General features: G+C 43.7%; 1 protein-coding gene across 4 annotated transcripts in view; it reads right to left on the bottom strand.

Annotated features, from left to right (window-relative positions):
- Positions 1-16,449, bottom strand: part of LOC137435446 (muscarinic acetylcholine receptor M1-like) — a 249,870-nt gene that overhangs the window by 70,563 nt on the left and 162,858 nt on the right. The gene's annotated exons all lie outside the window — the stretch shown is intronic.

Here is a 16,449-nt window from a genome sequence, read left to right on the forward strand (position 1 = left end):
TGACCTCACTGAACTCACTGCAGATGTCCCAGTACCACAGCAACTTGACAAGTTCTGGACATCACCAACCAACAAAACCAATCTGCAGCAGCTTGCTTGCCAGCTGGCATCAACACCCAAGCTCATCAATCTGAATGTTGTGCTCAGTGGATGCATCATGGATGAAGAAGTTGTGCCAGCACAGTTGCTCCATTCAGGGAGGTCATCATCACCACCATCTGCTGAAAACTTCAAACCTATTAAAGCATTAACATGTAATGTGGAGGAAGCTGATGATCGGCTCGTTCTTCACTGTGCATGGGAAGTGGATCAGGGGACGAGTCGGCTGCTTGTGATCTCAAATGACACAGACACAGTAGTGCGTTTACTCCACTTTATCCCTCAAATGCGAGAGAGGGGTCTTCAAGAGTTGTGGGTAGAGTTTGGCTCTGGGGAGCGCAGGCGTCATCTACCACTACATATTCTTGCAGATAAATTGGGAGTAGTACTGTGCAGAGTTATAATGAAGGCTTATATCCTAACAGGTGATGATGCACTCAGCAAGATTGGAACCAAACATGCATCTCTCTTATGTGAACCACAGAAGTACCTGGCCAATTTTGCGGAGTCCAATCAGTTAACTGAAGAGGTTATGAAGAAAGCGGAGGAGTATCTCGTTCATGTGTGGGCAGGTGCAAAGTCCAAGACAGCATGTCAGACCTTCAATCAGCTTCGAGTGGAGTGCCACATTCGTGCTACAACACCAAAGCCCCTACAGTTGCTACCCCCTACCTCAAGTGTCATCCATGGCCATATTCACAGAGCTTTCTTTGTTGTGCGTAAAGTCATGTGCCTTCTTGATGACAACCACTTGACTCTAGATCCAACAAACTATTGCTGGTCATTTGATAATGACATTCTCTTGCCTTCCAAATGTTTGAATCCGTTACCACATGGGAAGCTCATCATCTGCAAATGCATGGGAAAGTGTGATACAAAGCGATGCCAATGTAACAAGGCTGGTCTAATTTGTGTGAATTTTTGCCACAGACAACAAGGTTCTGTGTGCCAAACTGAGGAGGCAGCAGCCAGTGATTCTAATGTAGTTAGTAATATAGTCATTTACTAGATAGTAATGTAGATACATGTAGTGTAGTACATTAAACCTTGCCGTTGATCCACTATTGGGATGTGACATTTTTATTTTATTTATTTTCAGTAAAAATGTTAAGTAATTGGACCATCATTTTCTTCTTATTCATTCATTGACTGCAGAACATTTGTTACACCACTGGGGAGCATTAATTAATTTTGTGCTATGTCATATTAATTTGCCATATTTCCTCCTCATTTTAAAATTAAAGTTATGGTCAAGATTTTGATGGGAATATTTTAGACCTTAATAAATTTTTACTATTCCTCAATAAAACATTGTGTGTTCCTTACTTATTTGACTGATCTTTGATTTTGGTCATTTCTATAAAAAATTTCATGATTGATGAATTTAGGTGGTGAACATGTTGGGTTTTGGTGATGAGGCAACATCTAAAATATTTTTTTATGGCACCACTGAGTTGGACATACCTGAAAACCTAGAAACAGACACAAAAATGATCCATCTACTATGTGTCTATCAAAAGTTATACTAGTTTTCATGATTTATGAACTTTGGGTGGCAGCCATCTTGGATTTTGGTAACTAGGCAACATCTAAAATATTTTTTGATGGCACCACTGAGTTGGACATACCTGAAAACCTGAAAATAGACGCTAAAATCATCCCTCTACTACATTTATATCAAAACTTATATGTGGTTCTTGTTTGGCAATGGCCCCATGGAGGCCATCTTGGAAAATGGCCGTTTTCCGGCTTATGCTACAAATTTCAGACTTCCACCTAGTAGATTCTTGAAGCTAGGGGTATCCTATACTCAAATCCACTGTCAAACTCTAGGCCTAAAGAGATGTATACGGGTCTCTATGGCAGGGCCAGGAGTAGGTTGGGAATTTGACAGATTGTGGTAGTCCCAAAGAGTCGGAGAAGTTCTTTGCTAAGGTGCCATGGCAGGTGTGAGAGGAACCCACAGCCAGCCAGCTGTCATGATGACAATTTAAATCTCCACATATGAGGAAGACAGAGTTTGGTTAAGTGGATATAAGTGGGTCCATGTTGTCGGAGAGCGAGATGTAAATCTAGTCATCACTGTTTGGAGGATGGTGTAGCACACATATGAACAAAAGGTGGGAGCGGAGGGGAAGCCGTAGCCATAGGTACTCCTGGGGTGTCGTGGAGTGAGGGCAGTGCAGGGAGAGTGAGGAATAGAGCTTTTGATATAGATAGAAACTCTGCCACCAGAACGAGGTTCAGGTCTATCATACCAGAGGAGGGAGTAACCAGGGAGAGATACTAAGACTAAGGAGTCAGAGACGTGTTGGAGGACTTATTCCCATTCGTAATTTTCTTAACCTACACCGATTTGGATATTTTTCCTTTCGGTTTATGCAATCAATAGTGACTGACTACACTCGAGTGTAAAATATTTTGAAATGATTGTTTTATTGCCATTTTCATGACATTTTGAAATTTCTTTGCAAACTGATAGGACCCTATGTTTTGGCCTCGACACTAGGATTTGAGGCCTTCTATTCCCAGAGGTCTAGCCCCTTTCTTCTATCATCTCTTCTTCTTCTAAATCTATCATCTCCTATCTTCATCCATCTTCTTCATACATCTTCATCCATCTTCATCCATCATCTCCTATCTTCATCCATCTTCATCCAATCCATCTTCTATCATCTCCCTCTTCTTCTAAATCAGCCAACATCACCGGTTTGCACAAAAAAGGTGCAAAAACAGATCCCAGCAACTACAGACCAATCAGCCTTCTCCCAATTATCAGCAAAGTCATGGAATCCATCATTGCTTCAGATATTAAATCTTTCCTCTTCTCCAATGGCTTGATCTCTCATCATCAATTTGGTTTCAGACCTGGTCACTCTACTCTGGACATGCTGCTTCTGCTTTCTCAACAATGGATGGAGGTCCTCAACGCCAAACAGGAAATTAGAGCTGTCTCCCTTGACATTTCACGTGCCTTCGATACGGTCTGGCACCCTGCTCTGCTCACCAAACTCTCCTCCTTTGGTATCCATGGAAATCTCCACGCATGGCTGGCGGACTTCCTCTCTGGTCGTAGTCAACGTGTGGCCCTGAATGGGTTTCTCTCATCTCCTCTTCCTGTTCAGGCTGGAGTTCCCCAAGGTAGTGTTCTGGGCCCTGTGCTTTTTCTGGTCTTCATCAATGATCTCTCTGACTCTCTTGAAAATCCTCTCTATCTCTTTGCTGACGACTCTACTCTCTGTCGCTCCATTCCTCATCCCTCAGATCGGCAGTCTGCAGCCTCCTCGCTCTCTGCAGACCTGGACAAAATCACAGACTGGTCAAACAAGTGGAACATGTCTTTCAATCCTGACAAATCTCACACTCTTACAATGTCTCTCCGAAAGGACCGACTGGACAACCCTCCTATCTACTTTCTCAACAATCCTCTCCAAGAAGTTCTGTCGCTCAAGCTTTTGGGTCTCACTATCTGCCATGATCTTTCTTGGGAAAACCACATTTCCAAGCTGGCCTCCAAAGCCAGTCGCCGACTGGGCATCCTCCGTCGTGCGAAGTCCTTCCTTGGCACACCTGAGCTCCTCACCACATACAAGACTTTCATCCGCAGCTCAATGGAATACTGTTCCCCCCTCTGGGCTGGTGCTCCTGCCTCACACCTTGCTGGCTTCACGCTGTTGAGGCCAAAGCTTTCAGAATCATTGGAATCTCCTGCGATGTAGTCAACACCGAGGGCCTTTCACTCACTCACCGCAGGCAGGTTGGTGGTCTTTCTGTCTTCTACCGACTCCTCTCCGGCCTTGCTCCCCCAGCTCTCTCTGTGCTCTGTCCCCCCAATATTCCTTCAGGTCGCACAAGATCTGCCTGCAACCCTCTTATGGTTAAACTGCCAAAGTCTAGGCTCTCTGCTCACCTTCACTCTTTCATTCCCCTTTTCTCCCGCCTCTGGAACAAACTCCCCCACTCCCTTCAATCCCACTCCTCCCTCCAGGTCTTTAAAACAGCTGTTCACCACCATCTCTTATCTTCCCCCATCGAAAACCTTGATCTTTTCTACCCCCGGTAATTCACCCCAGAGTCCTTGCAGTGTTCATATGTTTTATTCCTCTCCCACCTCCCCCCAAGTCCTCCCGATGTCCCTGCTCTCAAATGTTGTGTTTGTGTCCTTCCCCCTCTTCCCCCTCCCTTTTGTGTCCTTCCCCCTCTCTCCCCATCTTGTCTGCCGCTCCCCTTGTTTTTTGTGTTTTGTGTGTCGGTTTGTCTTTTTGTGTGATTAATGTTAGCTCTTTCACGAGCCTCGATCTTGTATACAAAAAAAAAAAAAAAAAAAAATCTATTCCTTTTTCTCATGTGTGGTTTATCTAGTCAATATTGACTGAATATGCTCGACTGAAATAAAAATTTGAAAGCACCTCATATTTACTTTCAATTTGTGAGCACTGTCCAATCCTTTGCGACCTGGATCGTTTTTCAACTTTGCAATCCTCGCCTTATTAAGTTGATTCTTTTTTTAAGTGACCATGTTCTTTATGATGTAACTGCGTATATGCTTTTGGGGTACTCATTTATTTTTATTTCTCACTGCATGCTGTTGTTGTTGTTTTTTCATACCTTCTTACAGCTGCCATCAGGCCCTATCTATCACGTCTACACTTTTAACCTATTCTCTGCATCCTGAGATGACACATCAACTTTACTGCAGAAATATTCTGATGAGTTAAAAATAACTGGATGCCATTTAGATTACTTTTGTTTTCAGTAGTTTTTGTGACTCTTAATCACCTGATTGCTAACCAGACTCACACCACCCTTGTTGGAGTGGCCATGTGGGCAAATCCCTTCTCCAGGGTGGATGAGGCAAGGTTGACATAAATGCAAAGCTGCCCTTATTGTAACACTCTGTTTTCTGTTTGTCTGCCTGATGTCTGTCCATTGTCTTATGCATTGTACAATTGTACATCTTGATAATGGAATATTGTAAGGCCACTAAATTTGACAGACATGAAGGGGACCTCATTCGGAGTGTCAATTGTATTGGGTTGGAGGAGGAGGTCGTGGGCATCAATGTGATGGTCTGAGTGATCGAAACCAAACTTAGCACCCATAAGCAGGGACATGGAGGAGTAAAATGGGAGGTGGGTGAGCAGGGGGGGGGGGGGGGAGGGGAAGGGAGGTAGTAATTTTACTTTGGGGGTGAGGTGAGATGGAGGGTGAAGGTGGAGAGATTCTCGATATCAGTGTCGGGTTATTCATGTCAGCCATATTGGCCGCAGTGCTACCAAACATGGCTTTCATGCTGGGAGCCCCAAGGGGGATGTATGATGAAAATTCGAAGTTATTAACTTCAATAGATTTTTTTTTTCAATTGATGGAAAATTTGGAATATGGGGGAGGGAGTATCTCTGTAATGGCTTGACTGGACTTGGCCAAACTTGGAAGGGGTAATGTAGGCCAGACAGAAGGTTAATGATGAAAAATGAAGATATTCGCTTTAATCGATTTATATATTTAAGGAGGGGGGGGGGGGTGGGGGCGGGGATTGGAAAAGTGGGAAGGGTAAACTATTTAACAGCTTTAATTGGTTATGACTAGAGTCCCTGTATAAAGAGTTGCGCCATGCGCTGACCCGAGATTTCTGGTCACGTGATTTCGTGGCGCCATTTTGTGTCTAACTTCACCGTGCGTGAACGTCAGCTTGGTACGGGAATGTTGTTTATTGCCAAACAAAATGACTGCTTGTTCTGCTTTTGGTTGTTCAAACCAATCTGGGAAATATAAGATGTATAGATTTCCAAGTGATAAAGTCAGAAGACAAATTTGGGAAGCGAAAGTCAGACGAAAGAGCTGGAAAGCGATCGACTCCTCGAGACTCTGCCAGGTAGGCCCACGACGCTTGATGATCGATGTTCAAAAGCAATTCTATCTGCTCGGTTTTTTTTTGGTTGTCTGTCCGTTGAAAACCCTTTTAAAGGGAAGTGATTTGTGTTTGTTTATAATCTTCAAGGAGCTGACCAAAAATGCATTTCCGTGGGAAGAACCCTGCTCAATTTTTTTCGGGTAGTCCTAGCGGACCGCATATTGTCATTGATTGATGAAATGTCCCGGTACAGTGACATTGCCTGGTCTGCGGTTGGGTAGTCTGCGGGCAATGTCACTGTACTTTTTCAGAGAGAATTAATTTTGATTTTATAGGGGTGGGAAACCCATGGTCCGTTTTGTTTTCAGTTGTCTGTCCGTCCATTCAAAACTTATTCCGAGGCAAGTTATTTTTTTGGTTTAAAATCTTTAGCCTAATCGGCAATCATAAAAGCAATTTTAGGGGGGGACCTGCTCAATTTTTTTGCGGGTTGTGCAGCCATCCATACGTCCAAAATTTGACGAGTTATTGTTTGCTTTGTACAGTGCTCATGCGTCTTGTGGCATATTTGCTAAAATATTTCCCACCCCGGGATTTATGGCCAAATTGTAGTGATGGAAGATTTTGCACATTGGACGATCCCTATATATTTAACCTGGTGACAGCTATCGTTCCCAAAACATACAATATTTCTAGGTGATTAATGCAGTAAAACAGGTGTATTTGTGTACCCACATTTAAAACTGGCTCAACTTTCAAAACCTGTTATCCTTGTTTGATACAGATACCTCAAATTATCCTGATACCTCAAAAGTAAGACAAACCAATGCAGAGAACGACAGCATTGGTTTGTCTTACTTATAATGTTAGCTCTTATATGCAGTGTTGGCTTGTAATATGCATTGCCATACCACTTTTAATATCACCACACAGCTCTTTTTCACGGCAATAGCTGAGTTTTTGACAAAACAAATATCACCTGTATGTAATAATAAGACTAAATATGTGTAGTAAATTTTTTTTTAGCAGGTTTAGAATATATCACCCCATATCGCGAATGTACATGTATATCTAATCCGACACACTTAGACACAAAATGGCGTCCAAATTTGAGTTGACACAACTCTCTATATACAAGGACTCTAGTTATGACCAAACATTTCAAGGATAGTTTAGGCCCCATGGGGAGTATATTATGGGGCAGTAGTGGAGGCCTTTTTTGTATCCATAGTCGAGGCTCGTAGAAGAGCTAGTATGGTGAACAGATCAGGACGTAACAGACAAAAACAGCATGCAAAACACTGCTGCATGAAGTGGACAAATTGGACACAGAAGGAAACCTCAAGGAGGGAAAAACTGGAAAATTCGAAGGAGGACTGATTTGGGTGGGATTAACGAGGGTAGAATAGATCATTGTTTAGGATTGGGGACAATCTGAGATGTTGGTAAACAGCCGTCTTGAAGACATGGGGGACGAATGAGAGGATGTGGAAGTTGATTCTACACGTGGGAAAACGAGGAACAAATGAGTGGAGGTGAGCAGTGATCCTGGATTTCGGTACTTTGACCAAAGGGAGGTGATGGTGGACCATGTGTGCCCTGCAGAAACCTGGGGGAGGGGATGGGGGACAAAGCACAGAAAGAGCAGAGGGGCAAGACCAGAAAGGTGGTAGCAGACAGAGAGACCACTAACTTGTCTGTGATGGTGAAGTGAGAGACCCATAGACTCCGCTTCAGCAAGGGAGATTCAAATAATATTAAAGGCCTTGGTTTCCATGACATTAAGCTGAGCAAGATGTGATGCAGGGGAGCCAACCCAGAGGGGGAGCAGTACTCCATCAAGCTGAATTTTTGAAGGCCTTGAAAGTGGATGCTAGTTCAGGTGTGTCAAAGAAGGACTTTGTACAACAGAGGAAACACCAGGGTGAGAGTTTATAGTTGTGTCGGAATTTGAACCCAAGCTGGAGTGCAGTTACAGAATTAGTCAGGAAAATAGTTTTATTGCTGATTTCAATACATATACTGGAAGTTCTTTGTATATGTGAGTTCTGTATATTGGAGGACCCCATTCTACCAGAATTTCAATATGTGCGGGAAAAGTTCACTACTGTGCGACCTGCCTCTGTGCGGAATCAGTTGTCATGTGTAGGGCATTGTGTGAGCAGCGTGGTGTAACGTGGTGTTTCTGTATGCACCATCCTCACTCTCAAATTGTCTGTCCTAGTGCATGGATCTCAGCCTTACTCTCGCATTTCCCCGAATTTAACCATGGCCTCCAAGCATCCTGCACCATCAAGCCCCAACCACTGCTGGCAGATCTTGTGCGACCTGCAGGAATATTTGGGGGACAGAGCACAAACAGGGCTGGGGGTGGGGGGGCTAGGCCGGAGAGGAGTCGGTAGAGGAGAGAAAGCCCACCAACCTCCCTGTGGTGAGTGAGTGAAAGGCCCTCGGAGTTAGCTTCATCGCTGGAGATATGTGAGTGAGTGAGTGGTATGTGAGTGATATGTGAGTGAGGAAGTGAGGAAGTGAGGAGCTGGTCCTAATGTGAAGATGAAGAGGACATCACTATATTTAGAGCAAAAACAGGAGATTTTAAGACGTTTGGTTGGTGGTGACAGTGCACCAGTGGTCCGGAAATTATTCAATCTTGGCTGCCACATACCATGACCACCAAATGATTACTTTAGTTCGTAAATAAAACTCCTGTAGTTTTAATATTGCTTGTTTTTACAACACTGTACATTTACGATAGAATCGTGAGTTATTGTTTGAATATACATATCAAGGGAAGAGTCATTATTGTTTCAGAAGACATTGAGTCAGTGGAAAGTCATGTCCAGTCATGCATCCATATTTTTTTGCATTAAACGTACTATTCGCTCTATGCGAATTCATTATATGCAAGCTTTTTCAGGAACGCATCCCTCGCCTATCCAGGGGACTTACTCTACAATGAAAAGTAAAAAGACACATTAACATGTCTTGGAATATGTTGATTATATCATTTCGTAAATTTGGTGAACAACCTCGTAGGTACATTGAATTTTGATAGATGATTGAGGATATAAGTAAGTTGATCAAACTGGCTTAATATGTGAATTATACCCTCACCATAAATGTTGATGCTATTACTCATGATGTTTTTATTGTTTAGTGCATATAACAAAAGAAACCCTGTCCCTGGCGTGGATTTCCTTTACATGGAGGGTTTCTTTACTTCCGCCACCAAATAGGGACGGAGTTGATGTTTTCACCCGTTTTTCTGTCTGTTTGTTTGTCTGTGAGCAGGATATCCTAAAGAGTTACAGACAGATTCAGACAAAACTTTGTGGACAGGTTGAGTGAATGACAAGGATGAATTAATTCGATTTTGATGAAGATCTATTTTTTTTGTGTGTACAAGATCGAGGCTCGTGTAAGAGCTAACATTAATCACATAAAAATAAACTGACGCATAAAACACTCCCTCCCCCCCCCCCTTCCCATGCCTCCTCCCCCCAGGCCCTCTCCCTTCCACACATCTGCCTGCTCTCGGATGTTGTGTTTGTGTGCTTCCCCTTCTCTCCCCATCTTGTCTTCCGCTCCCTCTTTTTGGGTATTTTGCTTGTCTGGTTGATTAGTTTGTGAAGTAAGTGTTAGCTCTTTCACGAGCCTCGATTCAGTATACAAAAAAAAAACATATGATAAAGGGAGCGGGAGACAAGTTGGGGAGAGAGAGGGAAGCACATAAGTACAACAGTAGAGAACAGGGACATCAGGAGATCTGTGGGAGGGAGAGGGCTTGGAGGGAGAATGCATGGGAAGGGGGGGGGGGGGGGAGATGGGGTGGGAGAGGTAAAAAACACATGGACACTGCTAGGACTTCCAGGAAAGAAGTCAGTATTTCAAAAAAAAGTGGCTCTGGGGTGAATTAACAGGGGTAGAAAAGATCAAATTTTTGGATGGGGGCAGATAAGATATGGAGGTGAACAGCTGTTTTAAAGACCTGGAGGGAGGAGTGGGATTGAAGAGAGTGAGGAAGTTTGTTCCAGAGGCAGGAGAAAAGAGGAATGAAAGAGTGGAGATGAGCAGAGTGTCTTCATTTTGGCTGTTTCACCAGAAGAGGGTTGCTGGCAGATCTTGTGCGACCTGCAGGAATATTTGGGAGACAGAGCACAAACAGGGCTGGGGGGGGGGGGGGGCTAGGCCGGAGAGGAGTCGGTAGAGGAGAGAAAGCCCACCAACCTGCCTGTGGTGAGTGAGTGAAAGGCCCTCGGAGTTAGCTTCATCGCTGGAGATTCCAATAATTTTGAACGCTTTGGTTACAACAGCGTGAAGCCGAGCTCGGTGTGAGGCAGGAGCACTAGCCCAGAGGGGAGAGCAGTATTCCATTGAGCTGCGGATGAAAGCCTTGTATGTGGTGAGGAGCTCAGGTGTGCCAAGGAAGGACTTAGCATGACGGAGGATGCCCAGTCGGCGACTGGCTTTGGAGGCCAGCTTGGAAATGTGGTTTTCCCAGGAAAGATCATGGCAGGTAGTGAGACCCAAAAGCTTGAGTGACAGAACTTCTTGGAGAGGATTGTTGAGAAAGTAGATGGGAGGGTTGTCCAGTCGGTCTTTTCAGAGAGACATAGTAAGAGTGTGAGATTTGTCAGGATTGAAATAGATGTTCCACTTGTTTGACCAGTCTGTGATTTTGTCCAGGTCTGCAGAGAGTGAGGAGGCTGCAGACTGCTGATCTGAGGGATGACGAATGGAGCAGCAGAGAGTGGAGTCATCAGCAAAGAGATAGAGAGGATTTTCACGAGAGTTAGAGAGATCATTGATAAAGACCAGAAAAAGCACAGGGCCCAGAACACTACCTTGGGGAACTCCAGCCTGAACAGGAAGGGGAGATGAGAGAAACCCATTCAGGGCCACACGTTGACTATGACCAGAGAGGATGTCCGCAAGCCATGCGTGGAGGTTTCCATGATTTCCATGCGTGGATCCAGATACTATAATTTTTAAGTTATTCTTTATCATTTGGAGATGGGGCTAAAAACTTTATGTCGCAAGATATTTCAAAACGTTGTGGTTGGATTGTGACAAAACTTGGTGCATGATTTGGGTATGTGAAAAGAACAAGCTGATTAGATTTTGGTTAAGATCAGGATGCAGATCCGGCCTATCAGTGGGATATAAAACCAAATTGTTCAGCCTGACAGAGGTATGCGCTCTACCGAGTGCCGTTCTAGGTTGTGTGTGTGTGTGTGTGTGTGTGTGTGTGTGTGTGTGTGTGTGTGTGTGTGTGTGTGTGTGTGTGTGTGTGTGTCTTCCCCTAGCATCATCTCTGTATAAAAAAACACTATTATACCCATCATGTGGAAAAAAACATCAAAGTAAATTTAGGGATTTTCAATGGGGAACATATTTCCACATCAGCATATCCAACAAAACAATTTTTTGTGATGGGATTTGAAGAAGAATATGAAAATTTGTTTAAATCAAATGGTGAGCAAATGAGGGGAGAAATCTCGAGGGGAAGACACATTTATCTCACAATTATCGAATTCAAATTCCAGGGTTGGTCCCTCTGAGCAGGTCATGATGCTGGAATCCCCAATTGAAATTGCATATACGTATGTGTCGAGATGTCCTTTTCAATCGATATCCTTTAAATTCATACGAAAGTATGTTAACATCTCTTTAATGTACATGTCCTATCTGCAATACATGTACGAACTCGTCTCTTTCACGTGTTGGTCCTGTCGACAATATATATTTACCAACTCCTACATGAGCTTAAGATGCTGTATCAAGAAAAAGTAAATGGTAACTATTTTCATTCTTGTTTTGTGTATCATACGTTTTGGATAAGAGAAGACTTTGGGGAGAGTACCTTCGCCAAATTTTTAGCTTGTCGTTATTGTGTCGGTTGAACAGTCCTGCATCATCTTACTATAATTCACCAAATGTCTGTCCGACTGTCTGTCTGTCCGTCTGTTCCCAGGTACCACAAAAACGGCTGAACCGATCGCAGCGAAATTTGGGGTGGGTAATCCTGGGACCCCCTGGAGTAAAATAGGCTATATTGTTTTTCCAGTTTTTTTTCCAGTTTTCTATTTTTCCAATTTTTCCAAACACGATGGAATAATATTTACCGATATGAACAGTGATGTGGCTTTTATTGAAATTCTACAAATACTGTTGAAATGTTGATGATTTGCGTGTGATATGATTTAATGGATGTTTACATGAATTGTTTAAAATAAAAAAAAGCCTTCAATTTCTGATATTTTGCCTTTTCATTTGGGCCTCCAAATTGAAGCCCCGCCCATAGGGTGGGCACCGTTGCTGGTGATGGTAAGTCATAGTTTGTAACTGCGTATGACGTCAGCACAGTCCGTCGCTAATTTAACCCTCATAGGACACCACCAGCAACAATTGAATCAAATGACAAATAAGCAATGATCAAATCTTTAAAAAAAAAAAAAAAAAAACTGACATTCGTTTCCCAGCGGGGAGCAATTACTTTTAAGAGACTATTGGCAAATTGCCAAAATTACTTCACCGAATAATTCATTACTTGCAGTGGGCTTTGACGAAAGGTGACAAAGCCATACTCGTGACGCAAAAAGCAAAACTTCAAGGCTCGAGATTTGTTTGCTGGGCTAACATACAGTATATCAGTAAAAGTATTGGCAGACCTTACCCAAACTTGAAAGATGTCACCCATTCTGCATGTGAATGTTTTTTCCCACAAAAGAGGGCCTCACATGACTACAATATGCAGACATTTGTGTGTAGGTGGACAAATCCAGCTTTTCAAAATAAATTAAAGAAGGGGACAAATCACAATTTTGTTAATCTTTTTCATCCATAATGTGACCTTTTCTTTGAAAAGACTACGCCCACCTACCTAAACACCCGTGCACTCCCAATGCCACAAACTCAAGGTTTCACCATCTGAATAATATACTCATGTGATGCCATCCTTCTTCCTTGGAAGGCTACTTAACACATGGCACACGAAGCCTGCACAGTGCTGCATGAAATGAAGGCCACTTAGTGGTAGAAATGTCAGACTTGAGCCTTGTTTGACATCACGCTGCTTGTTAGGAAATGGATCAAATAGAGGAACTTTCATAATCTGCAATGACCAACCGAGAACACTTACTTCAAAGCAAACCACTCCAGGATGACTTGGGAGACCACTTGAGGAGCAGCCAACAGACCCCAATCCATGGATGATCATGCATGCCTCAATATTATACCCGATATCGTGTTAGTGACAGTGACACCCTAATAGAGATCGAACAAACGGTTGTAAAGAAATAACCCTTCATACTTTTCCGCTATTGTTATTATTTTGGTAATATTCTTATGTTCATCATTTTATGCTTCAAGTCTGGTGTTGGCTTAGCGGTTAGGGTGCCGGCTTGGGATCCTAGGATCCTGGGTTCGAGTCCCGGTTCGAATCGTTGGAATTACCACCAGGGGGGTTGACTCAGCCTGGTATCCTTCCGAGGTCAGCAAATTGAGTACCAGCTCACTAAATCGATTCCCTGTGTGTCGCAAGAGGCGACTAACAGGGTTGGTGGCAGGAAGGCCATCCGGCCATAAAACATTGCTTCAAAAAGGGGAACACGGTGCCCAAAAAAGGCCAACCACTGTTCTGCGGGGGAAAATGGCCTCTAAAGGTGGTTCTTCATCATTTTATGCTATAACCAATGAGTGCCAACAGAGATCAAGACCTCTCTGAAGGGGACAAATCACAATTTTACTCTCTGAAGACCTGGACAAAATCACAGACTGGTCAAACAAGTGGAACATGTCTTTCAATCCTGCCAAATCTCACTCTCTTACTATGTCTCTCCGAAAAGATCGACTGGACAACCCTCCCATCTACTTTCTCAACAATCCTCTCCAAGAAGTTCTGTCACTCAAGCTTTTGGGTCTCACTATCTGCCATGATCTTTCTTGGGAAAACCACATTTCCAAGCTGGCCTCCAAAGCCAGTCGCCGACTGGGCATCCTCCGTCGTGCGAAGTCCTTCCTCGGCACACCTGAGCTCCTCACCACATACAAGGCTTTCATCCGCAGCTCAATGGAATACTGTTCTCCCCTATGGGCTGGTGCTCCTGCCTCACACCTGGCTCGGCTTCACGCTGTTGAATCCAAAGCTTTCAAAATCATTGGAATCTCCCGCGATGAAGCTATCTCTGAGGGCCTTTCACTCACTCACCGCAGGCAGGTAGGTGGTCTTTCTGTCTTCTACCGACTCCTCTCCGGCCTTGCTCCCCCAGCTCTCTCCGTGCTCTGTCCCCCAAATATTCCTACAGGTCGCACAAGATCTGCCAGCAACCCTCTGATGGTTAAACTGCCGAAATCTCGGCTCTCTGCTCACCTTCACTCTTTCATTCCTCTTTTCTCCCGCCTGTGGAACAAACTCCCACACTCCCTTCAATCCATCTCCTCCCTCCAGGTCTTTAAAACAGCTGTTCACCACCATCTCTTATCTTCCCCCATCCATAACCTTGATCTTTTCTACCCCCACTAATTCACCCCAGATCCACCTTGTTTGAAATTCCAACTTATTTCCTGGATATCCTGGCAGTGTCCATATGTTTATACCTCTCCCACCCCCCCCCCCCTTCACATGCCTCCCCCCCAAAGCCCTCTCCCTCCCACAGATCTCTCGATGTCTCCATGTCTCTCGGTCCCTGCTCTCAAATGTTGTGTTTGTGTCCTTCCCCCTCTCTCCCCATCTTGTCTACCGCTCCCGATGTTATTTGTTTTATGTGTCTGTTTGTCTTTCTGTGTGATTAATTTTCGCTCTTTCACGAGCCTCGATCTTGTATACAAAAAAAAAAAAAAAAAAAAAAAAAAAAAAAAGTACAAGGCACACAATGGCGAAAAGCACTGCTGCACATTATGAAGGAAATCATGTATTGCATGTCCAGCTGGATAGCGGTGTGTAAAAAATCAGGAAACGTTGTGCATCCGCATCATTTAACACTTGATGTGTCACTCTAATGTACCAAATATTACACTCACGACGTAAGAGTCCCCTGATGTCTTTTTTTAAATCTCGATGTCCACTCAGTATAGGTTTTAGCAGATGGTGTGACGATGCCACAAGCTGCGGACGGCGTGGTCCACCCATAAGAGGCCATTTGGGCCTACTGTTCGCTAGGAGGTCGCATTCAGACTGTTTGGATTTTACTTTATCTCAACGCCTGCAGGAGAGGCATTGGGCATAGACCACATGACAGGCCAGGATTTATGGAAGCTCTGAGCACCGTGCCAAGCCTAGCTTACTCCCCAAACGCTGCCGGTCGCCTTTGAAGTGATTCAAAACAACTTGGACAGCCGAATGAAGTGAGGCTAAAACGAATTTTTTGGGGGGGCAGAGGGAAGGTGTGAGGGCGAGGTGTTCCAGAGGGTCAGTCAGTTCGAGTCAGAATGTCGGAAGCTTTATTTTCACCAATCAATCTAAACTTCGGAATTGGATCCATTGCAGAAAATTGCGCAGTTACCACAGTCACTCACAATGAACTCTCGGCCGACGCTGCAGGCAGTTCAAATGAAGCCTCAGCTGCTTTGTGAGCCCAAAGGGGAAAATGACAAGATGGTTTATAAAATATAATCAACAAACTTCATCATGATGGAATATGACATTAATTTCTCATTCCGCTCCCTGCATTGAATTCCCAAAAGAGAGAACGCAAGGGATTCAACAAACATGGTACATGCTTCCTGTAAATGAATATCAATGCTGATGTCTAGAATCGAGCGTAGAAACAAAAGGCATCACGTAAGGAGATATTAGCACAGACAAGATCACAGACAGGTAATTGACAGGTGTAAGCAAAATGAAAGCTTTGCATGAAGAAGATGCATTCAGGATTTTACGTATTAACATGAGCGGTCAACCTCGGCGGACGCAATTGTTCATCAGAAGCTAAATGGACCTGAGTTCAAGCAAATACTTGGCTTTTGTAGAAAATTATTGAAGCACTTTGTGCAATATGTAGACAACCATGTTTTGAGGGGAAAAAAGTGTTTCAAAAGGTATTATGGCATTTTGTTTTAGAAAAACGTTGATTACCTCCACTACCAAAGGTGGATGGAGGTTATGTTTTCACTTCTGTCTGTCCGTTTGTCTGTCTGTCCGTTTGTGAACAAAATGTCTCAAAAAGTTGAGGACGGATTCGGACGAAATTTGGCAGAGATGTAGCGTATGTGACAAGGACGAAATGATTCAATTTTGGTGAAGATCCGTATCCAGATTCAGCTAGTAGAATTTTAAAAGTGATTCTTCACCATTGAGTGATATGGCCAACCAGGTGGAGGTATGCTCTCTACTGAGTGCCGTTCTAGTTTTTTTTATCGTTCATCAGGGTTGTTTTCTATTTGTTGTGACTTTGTGTTAGTACTAGTAGGGCGATGTTAATCAAAATTAGCTTTACAACACACGCACACCACACAAAATTAGCAACACACGCACAACACACGCACAAGTCTCTTCC

Source organism: Myxine glutinosa, chromosome 1, assembly GCF_964187855.1.
Source record: "Myxine glutinosa chromosome 1, kmMyxGlut1.1, whole genome shotgun sequence".
Taxonomy (NCBI): Eukaryota; Metazoa; Chordata; class Myxini; order Myxiniformes; family Myxinidae; genus Myxine; species Myxine glutinosa.